General features: G+C 45.2%; 1 protein-coding gene across 9 annotated transcripts in view; it reads right to left on the bottom strand.

Moving 5' to 3' along the window:
* MGAT5 (alpha-1,6-mannosylglycoprotein 6-beta-N-acetylglucosaminyltransferase) overlaps nucleotides 1-15,479 on the bottom strand; it is a 338,022-nt gene that overhangs the window by 269,514 nt on the left and 53,029 nt on the right. The window contains exon 1 of one of the 9 annotated variants that reach the window (XM_053214933.1): nucleotides 9,948-9,966. The exons of the other annotated variants lie outside the window; for them this stretch is intronic. The gene's annotated coding sequence lies outside the window, so the exon portion shown is untranslated. Of the gene's footprint in view, nucleotides 1-9,947; nucleotides 9,967-15,479 lie in introns of those variants that run through there. 9 annotated transcript variants of the gene reach the window in all.

Genomic DNA, 15,479 nt, shown 5'->3' with positions numbered 1-15,479 from the left:
TAACCCCAGAAGGAGAGGGCATGAAAGCTCAGCTTTGGAATCCTCTCAGACCTCACCCTTTGTGTCTCTTCATTTGGATGGCCTGGATTTACATCCTTTAGATTAAAACTGTAATCCTAAATGCAGTGCTTCCCTGAGCTCTGTGAGTCATTCTAGTGAGTTATCAAACTTGAGGGAGTCATGAACTCCTAGATTAGTAGCCAGCTGGTTAGAAGCGTTAGTGGTTTGGGGACCCTACCTGCAGCTGGCATCTGAAGTAGAAGTTGTCTTGTTTGGGACTGTACCTTTTAATTTATGGGAGCTGCACTAATTCCAGGTGGTTAGCATCAGAAATTTATTGCAGTATATCATTTGGTATCAGAGTCCATCCCCACCTTGCGCACACACACACACGCGTGCACGCGCACACACACACACACAAACACACACATTTCCAGTTGACTCAGGTGCTGTACAGGGATCCAATACCCAGGTTCAAATGACAGAACCTTTAACCGCTAAAATTTATGCCAACTATTGATGATCATAAAGTTTCCCCCATTTAATAAAAACTGAAATGTTTCGAGTAACTGCTATCCCAGACATAATTCTAAGAATTTCTACATGTATTAACTCACTCACTCCTCATAGTAAACTCATAGGGTCTGTGCTGTTGTTACTCCTGTTTTATAGACGATGGTGCTGAGGCACAGAGAGGTTGAGGAACTTATTCAAAGTCACATGGTAGAGGGGCCAGGATTCAAAACAAGTCCCTCTGTCTCTAGAAGCTGACCCCTAGTCACAAGCCTGGTGGAAAACTCATGAATGCTGGCCACCCGCCCCTCTGAGGGGCCCCAAGTCACCGCTCTTCTCTACCCCCACTTGCTCCCATTCTCTGTCCTTAGGACAGGCACAAGCTGATCTCCTTGTACAATGTGTCAATTCTGGTGACAGAATTATCCAGCTTCAACTGTAGCTCAGGAAAACTAACTGAGAACACAGGTAACACTGGGGGAGATTAATTATATCCCCGAAAGTCTTCTCCAACGACAACAAACAGCTAGACAGTACTAGATGTAAATGAAACTGGCAAATTTCACTGCAGTAGATGAACAGATTCAAAGTTAGTTGCTCCTTGGTTATTTCCCCTACCATAGGCAGAACCTTCCCATGATCAACAAACCCCCTCCCCCCTCTTTTTTCCCTATTACTTATATTCTTCAGTGTGCCTCCCCTTTTTGATTAAATTGGTATTACACTTTGATGTTTTCGGTTTCTTTAGCATTGCAATTAGAACCTCGGGCAGTCATGGTGCTGATTTTTCAAGCAGAAATTATACAGAAAAGACCACAGCTGGCTGTCCTTCCACCTGATGCACGCCTTCAGTAAATATTTTGAGTATCTACGACGTGCTGGGCAGCATTCTAAGGCACTCAGGCTCCACAATAAATATGACAAAAAGTACTGCCTGACACCATGGCACTCACATGTCCGCAGGAGACACAAAGAAGCAACGAGTGAGTGCGAGCACATATGTGTACATGCATACATGTGTAGAATTCGAGGCTATGACAAGTGACATTTTGGGGGGTTTTTTTTTTAGTTTTATTTTTATTTTTGAGAGAGCAAAAAGGGGAAGGGCAGAGAGAGAAGAGGACAGAGGATCCAAAGCAGGCTCTGTGCTGACAGCAGTGAGCCCGATACGGGGTCTCAAATTCACAAACCATGAGATCATGACCTGAGGAGAAGGCAGATGCTCAACGACTGAGCCACCCAAGTGCCCCGATAAGTGATGTTTCTGAGACACAGAATGAGTATAGATGTGGGGGAAATACAAGAAGATGTATATGGCTGCAGTAAAATCAATCATGGGAAAGGTAGTGGGAGATAAAGACAGAGAGGGGTCACATCCTTCTGACTTGAGGTACCCAACCCCTTGTCACCATCTCCCTCCCCTCCTGAGTCTATGCCACCAACACCTTACACTGGACAACTGTCATTCCTACCTGAGCTCTATGCCCCTTGCCCCTTATAGCCAGTTTTCCACACTAGCCAAATGACCTTTATAAATACAAATCAGATCAGGTCACCCTGACCCCCAGGCTCAAAACTCTGTACATATACATCACAGAATGAAACCCAAACTCTGTACCTTGGCCAGCAAGGCTCTGCATGTTCTATCCCTACTCACCTCTAGACTTAGCACCTTGTTCCCTTCACTCTACCCACATGCCTCCATGATGGGTCCAGTCTGTTCCTTTCTCAAGCACCTATACATACTGTGTCCGCCACCTGGAACTACTTTCACCCAGGACACTGCCTGGATTCTGTTGCCATGCAGGTGTCTGCACAAACATCACTCCCTGAAGCAGCCTCCTGGGCCACAACATCTAACACGGCACCCAACACTCGCTCTCTACCCCTTGTCTTATTTCATTCTTCTTCTCCCACCTCTCCACCTGACAGGTGACTCGCCAGTTTCTCTACTTCCTCTGTTTTTGTTCACCTCTGCATCCCCACTGCCTAGAACAGAGCCAGGTACAAAGTAGGAGTTCAATAAATACATGTCAAATGAAGGAATGAATGACTTTGATGATGCGGTCAAACTCATGATCTTCAATCCTGTGCATCCAAGCTGTCCACACCACCTGTTCAGGGACAACCCACTCTTGGATCAGTTTTTATTGGATGCAAACTCAGAAGGCAACGTCTTCCCTTCCACAGAGCCAGCTGTTCCATCACCCTATGATTCCAATACTAAGAGGACAAGGTCACCCTACAAAACCACTTGACAGCCCAACATTTACACAAAGACCCCAAAGAGCCACTCGGTTGATAAACTCACCCATAATGTGAAGTAAGGAGTAGACATTTCAAATCCTTTCCATGAGTAAATGGATAGACAGAATTTCCAAGTGGGCAGAAAATGTCTCCAGTGCCCACCTTTCATGCACAGACTCAGCCACCTCTCACTGAGCTCTTTCCATGTGGTGACTGTGGTCCCAGACCTGGAAACATGATAAGCCCCAACAGGCCCTAGGTCAGAGGGCTTCCTGAAGTCTAGTAGGGGAGACAGACAAGACTGGTGATATTTCAGCTCACTGCTTATATACCTCAATGCTTTGTACTTTAAAACCGCTGTTGGGGAAAACATGTATCTGTCTCTACATCTTACTGTGAGGAATCAGTGACTGACAGGTGTTCTGGTCTGGGAGGGTATGTCCTAGGCCCCCTCAATGGAACACAGGCCTGAGTGAAAAGTGGGGATCTCATCACAGACTGGGGAAGGGGAAGAAAGACGGGGAGGAAAACCTCACCGCTGCCTGAAATTTCACCCCTAAAGCTGCCTTCGATACTTTCAAGGTGGTCAAAGCCAACTTTTCCCTGGACAATGGTAGTGACGCAGCAGACAGGCTCACCATGACTAACAGAGCCTTCCCAGCTCAGGCCTGGGAAAGGAAATGTCCTTTTGATATTTGTTTGTAATCCAGGGGTCCTCAAACTTGTGAAGGCAGCAGAGCCTCTACCACGGTGGGCTCTCGGGACACCAGGGAAAATCCTGCAACATGGAATCCCTTCTTCTGAACCAGGAACAATCCAACCGACAGGACAGGGCACTTATGGGCAGGGGCCTCTGCATCTTCAAAGAATGCATTCAATATTAAAAGTCACCTCTCTCTGCTTTTCTACAGAATTTGTTTTTTCCTTAGTTTTTCATCCCATTACCCACTGGCACTCACTGGCAAGTAATGCCAAAGATCTGAGCAGGTTAGGGAAAGAAAGACTCAAATATATAGAAAAGCTCTACCCCATCACTTACTGTCTTTTTCTGGAATGAAAAAAGAACACCTTTATAATGAACTGGGGACACAACACCAAAATTACTATAGAAACAAAATAAGACATGCCACACACAGAGCCTTTATGGGCTGCACAGTAATTATATTGAAAATGACAACCATTTCTTCTAAAGGATGATAATTAATATTGCCTTTACATAACCCACTTTTTCTTTACCTCCCTCCTCCTTTTTTTTAGTTTTTCTTTTTTACTGATTATTTTCCTGCATTGGCAATCAGCAAGTTAATCAACATCATCACTGTCAAGCATTTTCTCTGGGAGATCAACACTCTCATCAACACTTTTCCATACGCAGAGACATTCCCATTTGGAAAACAAGGGGTGGGGATGCAGTTGGGGTGGGACGAATATTAGAGTTCTTACCCCACAGCATTCTGGGATTCTGATACACCTGACCACAAAGCCACAGGAGTAGGTTCTGTGCATACACTCATGACTTAATACAGATGACTATAATACAGGGAAAACTCTCCCTTACCTCTCCAATGCTCTCCCCTGCCTTCCATTCAAACACTTCTGAGTACCTTCGCCAGGCATAGAGTATGTGACAATGAACAGGCACAAGCCCTGCTCTCACACTGTCATGAGGGGACAGACACATCCATTGACCATTAGAACATAAAAAGTTAAGTCTACTCACTTCAACAAGTGATTTGAGCACCTACTATGTGCAGGGTACTGCTCTAGATGCGGGACACACAGCAGGACTTGTATGCACGAAAGAGTACATGATATATGCAGGATATCACAAGAACACAGAAGAAATGCCTTTCATCCTATCCAGGAGGATCAAGGAAGCCTTCTTTGAAAAAAGAAAGCCCTGGAAGGAACCCTGAAAGATGAAATGTGGATGGCAGAGCAAGGCATCCCCAACAGGGAAAAAAGCCTGTGCATGGAACAGAGGCACCAATCAACAGTCACACTCAAGGGCATATTCCCCTACCTGCCTGGGATGCAGGGGGTTAACAGGGGTGCCAGGTCGAGGCTTGAGCAGCAAGACAAGGTGACCAGGGACCTTGAATGCCACAGCAGGACCTGCGGCTCCCCTGTAGCTGAAGAATGGGTGGAGCCTGAAGGCCAGGAGTGACATGATCCAATTCCCCTCTCAGATACAATTTCCTGAACTGGTTTTTATTCGCAAGCACTGCCTCTCCTGCATCTGAGGCTTGAAGATGCAAAAAAACCAACCTACCAACCAACACACAAAAAACCCGTATTTCGCAAGGGGATATAAAGAAGTTTCAAAGAATAAGGCATATAGGATTCTTCCCTGTTTTAATTTGAGATGGCTAGACACCAGTAAGCAGGGAAGAAAGAATGTTTTTTTATAGACCAAAAAATTAAGTGAGCAAAAAGCAGCTTCCCAGAGACAAACATCCCTGACTTAGCAATTTCGCTAGAGCTGTTCCTTTTCATCTCTGCTGGGACTAAGAGAAGCTGTGCGGCAAACACTTTTCACATCTTGTGTGGCCCGCTGCCACGTAACACCTCAGTCGGAGCCACACCAACCTCCCGAATTGGCCGCCACAGCTCATGGTGAATGAGCCAGCCTCTGACAGATCCAGAAATGGGTGAGAAGACAGATTCTCACCATGGATGACGGTTGCAGACAAGGCTATTTTTTTCTAAATAATACTTTTATGTTAATTGAAGAGTTCAACATTCCCAGGGGCCTTCAAATTGAGTGCTGAATTCCTAGCATTACGTGAAGGGCAATTTCAGACCCTCGCGGCCCAAACTATTCAACGGCCCATCCATTCTGTCTCCATGGACAAGATATGCTTACTCCTCAGAAAACGTTAGTGTGAAACCAATACACTGATGGAATACATTTCCACTGCCATGTTATGGTTTCCAATCTAAATCCAATTACAAGCTTCTAGACGGTGCATGCAACTTACTGACCACACTATAAGCCCGTAAGCTACTCTAGCCTCCAATGAACTGGATTACTTCAATACACAAATTCCGATTTAATGTCCATACAATTCTCTGCCTTCCGCATAAAACTCCAAAGCCCAGCAAGTCACATCATAATTAAGTTGCTTATGTTCTTCATTACAGAAACAAGAATATTAAATGGTACTACCCTGAAGGCCAGCGCTTCTACTGGTCAAGCCACACACGAACTAGACTGGAAATTTTTGTTAATCTACCACTGAAAGTCGTCAAGATGTTTAACTGGCACATTTTGAAATATTTCAAATGTCTCTAGTCACAATCAAATTTGAGAGATGGGTTAAAATTAGTCTTCTCTTTATGTACCGTATGATGAATTCCATTTATGTAACATCCAAAAACAGCACAACTGATCTGTGCTGTTAGAAGTCAGGCCAGTGGTTATGCTTGAGATGGGGGTCACTGGAAATCTCAACTACAAAGGGGCACCAGGGGGCCTCCAGGTATTGTTCACGTTTTGTTTCTTGATCTGGGTACACTGACACAGCAGTGTTTAGGTGTGACAATCACACGGCACACAATTAACTTGTACACTGTTCTCTATGTATAAATCAACAAAGTTTTAAAACATTAGGGTGGGCTTATCTGGGTGGCTTAACCAGTTAAGCATCCGACTGGGTTTCGGCTAAGGTCATGATCTCACAGTTTGGCTCCCGAGTTTGAGCCCCACACTGGGCTCCACGCTGACAGCACAAAGCCTGCTTGGCATTCTGTCTCTCTCCCCCTCTGTCTCTGTCCCTCCCCTGCTCGTGTGCTCTGTCTCTCAAAATAAATAAACTTTAAAAAATAAAAATAAAACATTAGGATGGAGGGCAAGATGTCTACTTTCACAAAGACCTTAATGGGTCAGAACTTCAATCCTGTGTGGCGTTTCAAAGAGCACTGATTTTACACAAACAGAAACCAGATCAACAGAAGTAACCAAGTGCTTTCCTGGCCCACGTTCATTTCAATTATTTTTCTTTTTAATGATTTTTTTTTAATGTTTATTTTTGTGAGAGAGAGACAGACAGACAGCAGGGGAGGGGCAGAGAGAGAGAGAGAGAGAGAGAGACAGAATGTTTCGATTCTGAGCTATCAGCTCAGAGCCCGATGGGGGCTCGAATTCACAAACTGCGAGACCATGACCTGAGCTGAAGTTGGGCATTAAACTGAATGAGCCACCCAGGTAGGTGCGCCTCTATTTTTCTTAAAGATCTCAATCTTCCTCACAGCATACCTAGTATAGGGGATACTCAGGGTAGATCACTATTTAACAGTCCCACTTCCATTTGACAACATTATTTCCAGCAATGTTCATACAATAATCCACCATCATTACATTCTTGAGTCTTTCTTTAGTTTTTAAACCAACATTTTTTTTTAACCTGTCACTTTTTAAAGTGACTTCTAAAATTCAGTACAATGCTTCTTCTATGAAGTGAAATATATACTTACCAAACAACATTACACTTAGGAGTTCTCAATCTTTCACAGTTAAATTTCCATCACACGTAAAAACTCCAAATGGTCACACAGAGTGACAGAACTGAAGAAACTCAAGTTCCAGTTTTTTCTTCTTAAACTGCGCTACCATTTATTGTAAAGCTCTCTGGAAACACAGGGATATGTTGTACCACAAGGGCTGGAGACAGCAAGTGCACCTAAAGCAAGTTCCGACAGCTCTGAACTGTTAGGAAGTTACTATCAAAGCAACATTTGTAGCTCAGTCCTCAGTCCAGCGAGTGTCAGGAATGCCAGGACAGGGAATTCTCTCAATTAATTTTCATACAGAATACAACGTTTATTAAATGCTATGTAATAGCATATACTAATCTTAAGCGTGTACGTACAAATATTAACATATATTTACATAACATTATTAACAGCAGTAATTATTGAGAACTTAGACAAACCAGAGTCCCCCCCCCCCCCCAAGTATTTTATGAGTATTTTATCACTGGCTTTGTTTAGAACTGACCACGCACTATGATAACAAAAAAGCAGACCAGGTGAGCGGATGTCAGTTTCATTGCTTTTAGTCTCTATAGCTGACACACCCCTTGGTGCACACCTGGAGAGGACCACGCCCAAGTGACCCACCAGGGAGCAGCAGCTGCGGCACAACCAGAAGGAAAAAAAACCTGGGTGGCTCAGTCGCTTAAGCTTCCAGCTCTTTATTTTAGCTCAAATCATGATCCCAGTTTGCGGATTCCAGCCCCGTGTCAGGCTCTATGCTGTCAGCAAGGCACCTGCTTGGGATTCTCTCTCTCCTTCTCTCTCTGCCCCCCTGCTTATGCACACAGGGTGGGGACGTGCATGCTCTCTCCCAAAATAAATAAACTTAAAAAAAAAAAAAAAAGCAAACAAAAGCCTTCTGAAGACACAAAATACATGTCAGAGTTCAAACATAAAAGCTTTTGTATTTCACACATTAAGGAGGCCCTTGTAGTTTACTCTGAAGGTGGGGAAGGGTTCTTCAACCTCAGCACTATTGAGTATAGGGGCTGATACTCTGCTGTAGGGCTGTCCTGAACACTGTAGGGTGTGCATGGGCACCCCCAGGCTCTACCTACCTCAGGGCCAGTAACACTCTCCCATCTTCCACCCACTATGTGCCAATGTTCCCTGATCACCACCAGCTGAGAATCACTGTGTTGGACGGTAGAACACCTTTGGAAAAGTACACAAGAAATCAGGCACAGCGCTTGCCCCTGGGAAGGGGCACTTTGGTTTGCTTTTTTTTTTCCACAGTACCTTTTTAACTCTTCACAAGCACATCTATTTCTTATTGAAACATAAACTTAAATACAAAAAGAAAACTAAAGAGACAAGGCAGGAACAATATTTAGGCAAGAGTATGCCACTGTGGAAATGCCCGCAGCCCTCTCAAATTATTTTTCCTTTATTTGTTATTTATTTTCAAATATTTCCCTCACGAACAGAAAAAACAAATCAGCATCTTTGCGAAACGTTCATTCTAGCCCATGAAAGACTTTCTACATACATGGAAATAAACAGTCATTTTATTTCTTTTTAAGTTTTATTTTTATTTATTCTGAGAGAGAACATGCACGCATGCACCCAAGTTGGGGACAGGCAGAAAGAGAGAAAGAGAATCCCAAGCAGCCTCTGCATAGACAGGGCATAGCCCGATGCCAGGCTCAAACTCACAAATTGAACCATGAGATCATGACCTGAGCCATAATCAAGAGTCAGACACAACCGAATGAGACACCCAGGTGCCCCTACACAGTCATTTTAAAGAAAATATTTCTGGTCCGTCCTTGGAATCACTTATTTTACACATAATTCTACGCTTGCTCCAGATCAGGGTGGAATGAAAACAGAAAAGGACAGTATCCGTGGCCAGGCAGGCATCCAGTCCCCAGGGCCTCAGTGAGAGCCCTCATCAATTTTGCAAAAGGAGCAAAGGATTTGAAGCCAGGAAGCCTGGGTTTCTGAAACTCTGTTCTACCACCTTCTCACCCTGGGGCCCTGCCCAAATCACAACCTCCCCAGACGCCAGTTTTTATTTATGAAACGGAGGCTGACGTGCACTTCATAGCACCTCTGTGAGAACTAACTCACATGAAACACGCAGAGGTTTTTATCCACATGTCAAATATTATTACCTTTATTGCAGAGTTATACACATCATGATTCCCAACCAGAGATAACCCTTGGCTTTACCACAAGGAGTTGTATCATTGAAAACAGCCCTAGGGTTGGACTCACCAGCAGCAACAGCAGATCCATAAGGGTGGAAACAAGTACGAAACAGGTAACACAGCCAGTAGAGCACAGAGCTGCAAAGTGATGGGTGCCAGACTGCCTGGGTTCTGATCCTACTGGGTGACACTGGGCCACTTCCTTCACTTCTACATGCCCCACAGCCTGTCTAGAAATTGGGGATAACACTAGTACAGCTGATGGTCATTAGTTGCCACAGTTACGTTCTACAAAGTCACAGTGAACCTTGAATTAGGGAATGCTGAACCAAAGCTCCCACGGGAAACATAGCATTAGGTTCCTGTGAGCCTCTAGCCACATTTCTGTCAACTGATCAATTCATAATCATGTTTTCTGTTTCTGTTTTAAGACACCTATTTCATATTGTTGACTCATTAACGCAGCCAGTATTGTAACTCATGCCTCATGATGCTTACCTAACACACATCAATTGTCTGTAAGGTACATCACAGCCTTCCTGCACCTAGGAACACGAAACAGCACTTTAACACTATGTTCAGGGGCCATTTTAAACCATAAAATCACCCAAGAAAAGTTCAAAAGTTCCCCCAAAGGAGGGGTACTAATTAGACCACAAGGAGAATATTTAGGCACAGTGTGAGACCTGAAACAAGAAAGTAGAGCGTTGCATTGGTCATTGTCAGCTAGGAATGTGCACATCAGGCAACTCAAATCTCCCTGCACTCTGGGTGTGTCTGTGAATGGCCACAAAAGCACCGCAACTATTGATTTTGCCGTTACAGATACGTTATAACAAGGAGGCAAATATCTCACAGAATCTTCAAATAACGAGGACTGACTGAACCTGCCTCACAGAGTTGCTCGGATGATTCAATGAATTAAGACAGATACAGCACTGAGAACTCTACCATCATGGCACACGGTGAGTATTCAATAGCTGTTAGCCATTACTGGGGAGACAAAAGGCTCCAAAAAACATTACATGGTGTAACAAGCCTAACAAAATGATGAAAGGGGGACATAGGTGGTAACAGAGAAACACAGAGGGAATATGGCATGGAGGAAAGGTCCCAAAACTCCTATTTCTTTCCCTCAATCTCTCACTGTATCTATTTATTTCCCTTCCTTTCCACCAAGAGGTACATACCTTGTGGCAACCATCCACCTTTTTGTTCTTAGATCCATTCTCTGCACGCCGTGCCCTTTTTGCAACATATGCTAGGAAACCACATCTCCCAAAGCCCACTGCCATCTGGTTTCCATGCAGGGTTGGCCTACGTGAGGCACCAGCAGAAGCCAGGAGGGCAGCACAGGGAGGAAGCCAGGGTCTCTGCCCAGCGGCATCTCCTCCATGGATGCAGCTCTTCCCACAAGGCCCCGCGTTACCTTTGTGATTCCACCACCAGCTCCCACCATGCTGCAGCCCCAGGGGTGTGACAGCCTCCTGGCTGCTAATCTCTGGATTGCCACAGATAGCCTTTTTGGTATCTCACCACTTCCATCGTCCTCCATACTCACTTTTCTAGTCGAGTTTTCCCGCCACTCAAGTACACACAGGCTCCCGAAGGATGCTATGCCCTGCACCTCTGCCCAGACTCTCCCCCCATACTCACCTGCACCCCGCACCCTCCCACAATCTCACCTCCCTTACTTTGACTCTCTGGCTTCCCTGGATAGAGAGCAAATAAAAGTGTTCAGGGTTTGGGGGTTTCTTGCATGTGTGTGCGCTTTTCAATTCACTGTTGCAGGAAGAAAAAGCGTACGTATGGAAACATTAGAGCTACTTCAGCTTTTTATCAAATTACATCACCACGGCCACCTTTCAACATGGGCTACTGGCTGCCCCTGCACCAATGGTTTCCTTCTGCTTAAGTGCTATTTACTTTTTAAATACTAAGCATTACTCTCAACTCATAAATACCTGGATTGAAAAAAACCCAAATGCGGCCTATGGCACATAGCCAATGTTCTCTCATAGTCAGCACTGGTCATTCCTGGCTGCTGACAGCAGCCTGTGTAATCACTGTCCGTGAATTGAGGCAACTTCCATTCTCTTTGCTTTCCGTTGTTTCTCACCCCACTGCATAAAAATGTAATGCCTGACCATCATCATGAGCAGGCATAAAAGGGGGAATAAATGAGTTCACGTGGATAAAAGAATGTAACAGCGAACACGATTCTGCTAAGTGAATCAGAGAATCGGGAGAAGGGAGGCTATGGACAACATTCGCTACTCAGTGAATCCACGTTCTCTTCTCCCCCAACACACAGCTAGACTATGTTTTCTGGCAAGGTGGGCCAGGTGACTGAGTTCTGGGTAATGGAATATGAATGGAAAGGGGCTATGTGCTACCAAGCCTGGCTGAAATATTCTACCTGGCTGGCTGCTGCATGCTCCCCACAAACCACAGACTACAACAGACATCCCTGCAGAGTGCATCTGGAAGGGCCTGTCTTCAATGTCAGGACCGATTTGGTCTTGGTCACCAAGTGACTTCTAAAAGGATCATTACCCCACACCACCACCACTAGCCTAAAACTACGAACTAGAAAAAACTTACACTGGGTGCAAACCGACCACACACACAGCCACACACATACATGAAGGGAGATCCATTTGTTACAGAAGGTCCCTCATGCAGGACACATACCTTCCAGAAGAACTGGTCAGACATCTGCTTGAGATGACCAAAGGAGCATATGAAATAATCCCCAGCATGTTCCTTCTATAAAGATTTCTACAAGGAAACCCATTTGGGCGGGAGACTCAGGAATAAGCACCTGTTCCTGGTCCCCTGTTTCCCGTCAGGGAGAACAGTGCTGTGCTAACCAATTTTCAACTTCTAGCATAAAAACCAAGAGGCAGAGATGCAAAGGTGGGTCTCCCAGCATATGAGGTACAGAGCTAAGACTCACATCTCCTAAACCAGTGCTACCCAAAGTTAGGGGTGGGGGGTTCACAGAGCAGGGCCAGTCTACAAAGTACTTAGTGTGTAAAGAATAAGCACCAAACTTGAGGGTAAGTGTTTTGGAAGCTTTTATGGCAATGTGACAGGATAATTTTCTGGCTTTGAATCCACTAATAAAACTGAAGTCTTGTATTCTGGACTTTTTTCTTTTTCTTTTAATTTCACTTCCTAATCATTTATTTTTGTTGTACCAATCCATGATGATTTAGAAGTTTTAAAAACCGCTGTTTCTCCAGTCACCAAGAACCCCCAAACTCTTCAGCCCAATTCCCAGGGTTCCCACATGGCCTTCCCCAATCCTCCCTGCCTCACCTGGGTTGTCCTCCAACCTCCTGGCTGGGCAACTCGCTCACCCACCCCCTCTCAAGATGGTATCTCATTAGATAAGTGGCGGCAAACTTCCCAGAAGCCTTTTTGATACACGAGCTGTGGGCACTGATTCCTGTAAGCTATCAGGAGGCTCTGATCAAAATGAAGAGTTAAGTGAATGATCAATCAACACAGCTAAAATAACACAGGACTCTGGTCCCAGAAAATGGTCACGGTAAGAGAATAAATGACTAGAAACCTGTCCATGGGCCTTACCCATGTTAATTAACCTGAGGGAGAGCCTCAGCCTGCCCCACAGATGCTGTCTATCCATCACTCCAAGCATGAAGGGACAAAATAAAATGGCCATCACCTCTCTCCTCCAGGGAGGCTGACATACATGGGAAATTACATACTGGCTTTGGGAGACATAAGAGGCTCTCAACAGAGTGAATCGTCTCTGTGCGTGGCACCAGGTATGATGAAGTGAACAGCCTTCATCATTGCAAGGCCATAGGATGTGGAGACAGCATTAGCTGTGCCAAGCAGCAAACTGAATTGCCCGTTACAAGGGAGTGCTAAACTAGGGGCGCCTGGGTGGCTCAGTCGGTTAAGCATCTGACTTCAGCTCAGGTCATGATCTCACAGTTCATGGGTTTGAGCCCTGCGTTGGGCTCTGTGCTGAGAGCTTGGAACCTGGAGCCTACTTCGGATTCTGTGCCTCCCTCTCTCTTTCCGCCCCTCCCCTACTCACACTGTCTCTCTCAAAAAACAAACTTTCAAAAAAAAAACGAAAAAAAAAACCAAAAAACAAGGAAGTCCTGAACTAGCTGGAGAGGGATTTAAACACATACACATCTTCTTGAAACTGAACGGAGAGAAAAGCAAATTGATAGCAAGGACATAAGGAAAGAATGAACAAAGGAAACCACAGGTAAGGGTAGATCCAGATAGCACCAACCATCCTCAGAGTGTGGGTATGCTAGGGGGGGTGCTACAGGTCTAGGTTCCAGGCAGACCCCATTTTTAAAAATGTCCAGGGACTTGGGGTACCCGGGTGGCTGAGTTGGTTAAGCGTCTGACTTTAGCTCGGGTCATGATCTCACTGCTGATGAGTTCGAGCTCTGCATCAAGCTCTGTGGTGACAGCTCAGAGCCTGGCGCCTGCTTCGGATTCTGTGTCTCTCTTTCTGTCCCTCTTCTGCTCATGCTCTCACCCTCTCAAAAATAAGTAAACGTTAAAAAAAAAAAATTTTTTTTAATGTCCAAGGACAGAAGTATGGTAATTTTAACAGAAGCACCTTTCACAGTTAAGACATGTGTCATCAGGAGATCAGAAAGGGAGCCACCAGATACGGTGAGGAAGGGGTGGAGGGGGTACCTGAGTGTTTTAGTTAAGTCTCCGCACTTCTCTGGATACTTGAAATATTTAAACATTTTATTTTTTTCAGGTAAAATCAGAGAAAGATACATGACATTGTTTTGAAAGCTCTTGCCAGGGACCAAGAATTGTGATTAGGTCCAGTCAAAGCCAGGCATGTCTTATGAAGACAACTGCTCTACCCTTACACATGTGCCCTGGCGATGACACGTCCTCTACCCCCGCAGCCACATCTGTCCCTTCCCTCGGGCAGGGAGAGAAGCAGGGTTTCATCCACCATGCCCGCCCATCAGTACTGGGCGGGGGCTACCCGGCATGCAGTCCTACCGTCTCTGGGGCACTCGCTGGGCTCTGAGAGAGAGGAATGAGATGCCAATGTGCACCACAGGCAAAGGGCCAGGATGGTGACAGATATTCCTCAGGTACCAGTCTTCCCAAAGCCTGTGGCCACTATCAAGCTGGCTCAAGAGTCTCTTCCTACCCCACTGCAGGCAGGCTAGCCACCTACACACTGGACTTGACTGCACAGCACACAGCCAAGGTCAGGCACTGACATTTCCTAAGACATGACTAATGTCCTGGGAACCGCAGAAAGAAATCTGAGCACAGGCAGAGAAGGGGTTTCATTTCAATCACATCTCAGGCCTGCCATCTAAGCCCCCACCTCTTCCAAGATTACTCATCTTTGACGCCACCAGGAAAACATCATTAACTTGAAATCCCATAATCTTCATTTGATGAACATATTTCAATGTCTATACTACCGGAATAATAAAACACACACCTTTTTCTACCAAAAACCTTTCCCGCTTTAGACTCATTCTTTCAGCTCGCTGTGCTGCCATGGGCCAGGAGCTGTGCCAGCCACTAGTGCTGAGAAGAACAGTTAAGGCCAATCCTAGCCCTCAAGGAATTTACAGTCTACTAGACCCACAGTAAGTAAAAGGCATTCTGATTCCACTTCACACCTTCTTCACTTTCTTTGGCTGTATGTGTTCACAAGATCTCCTGGTGTGGCTCTGGTTTTTATTTTTACCACAAACACTGCATCTTTCTCTTCAGGTCAGGTCTTAAGAAATGAAAGTTAGAAGGTGGTTCTTTGAAAAATTGGGGCATTAAAAAAACCAGGTATGGGATCTACAAGGCCCATCTGAAGAGCCTTTAAGTTTGCTTGTTGTTGTTGTTGTTGTTTAATGTTTTCTTATTTTTGAGAGAGAAAGAGAACATGAGAGCAGGGCAGGGACAGAGATGGGGCCAGGGGGGCGGGACAGACACAGGATCCCAGGCGGGCTCTGCACTGACAGCAGTGAGCCTGATGTGGGACTCGAA

This window comes from Acinonyx jubatus, chromosome C1 (genome assembly GCF_027475565.1).
Source record: "Acinonyx jubatus isolate Ajub_Pintada_27869175 chromosome C1, VMU_Ajub_asm_v1.0, whole genome shotgun sequence".
Lineage (NCBI taxonomy): Eukaryota > Metazoa > Chordata > Mammalia > Carnivora > Felidae > Acinonyx > Acinonyx jubatus.
The sequence above is the reverse complement of the archived record's forward strand: the minus strand, read 5'-3'. Positions and strand labels throughout refer to the sequence as shown.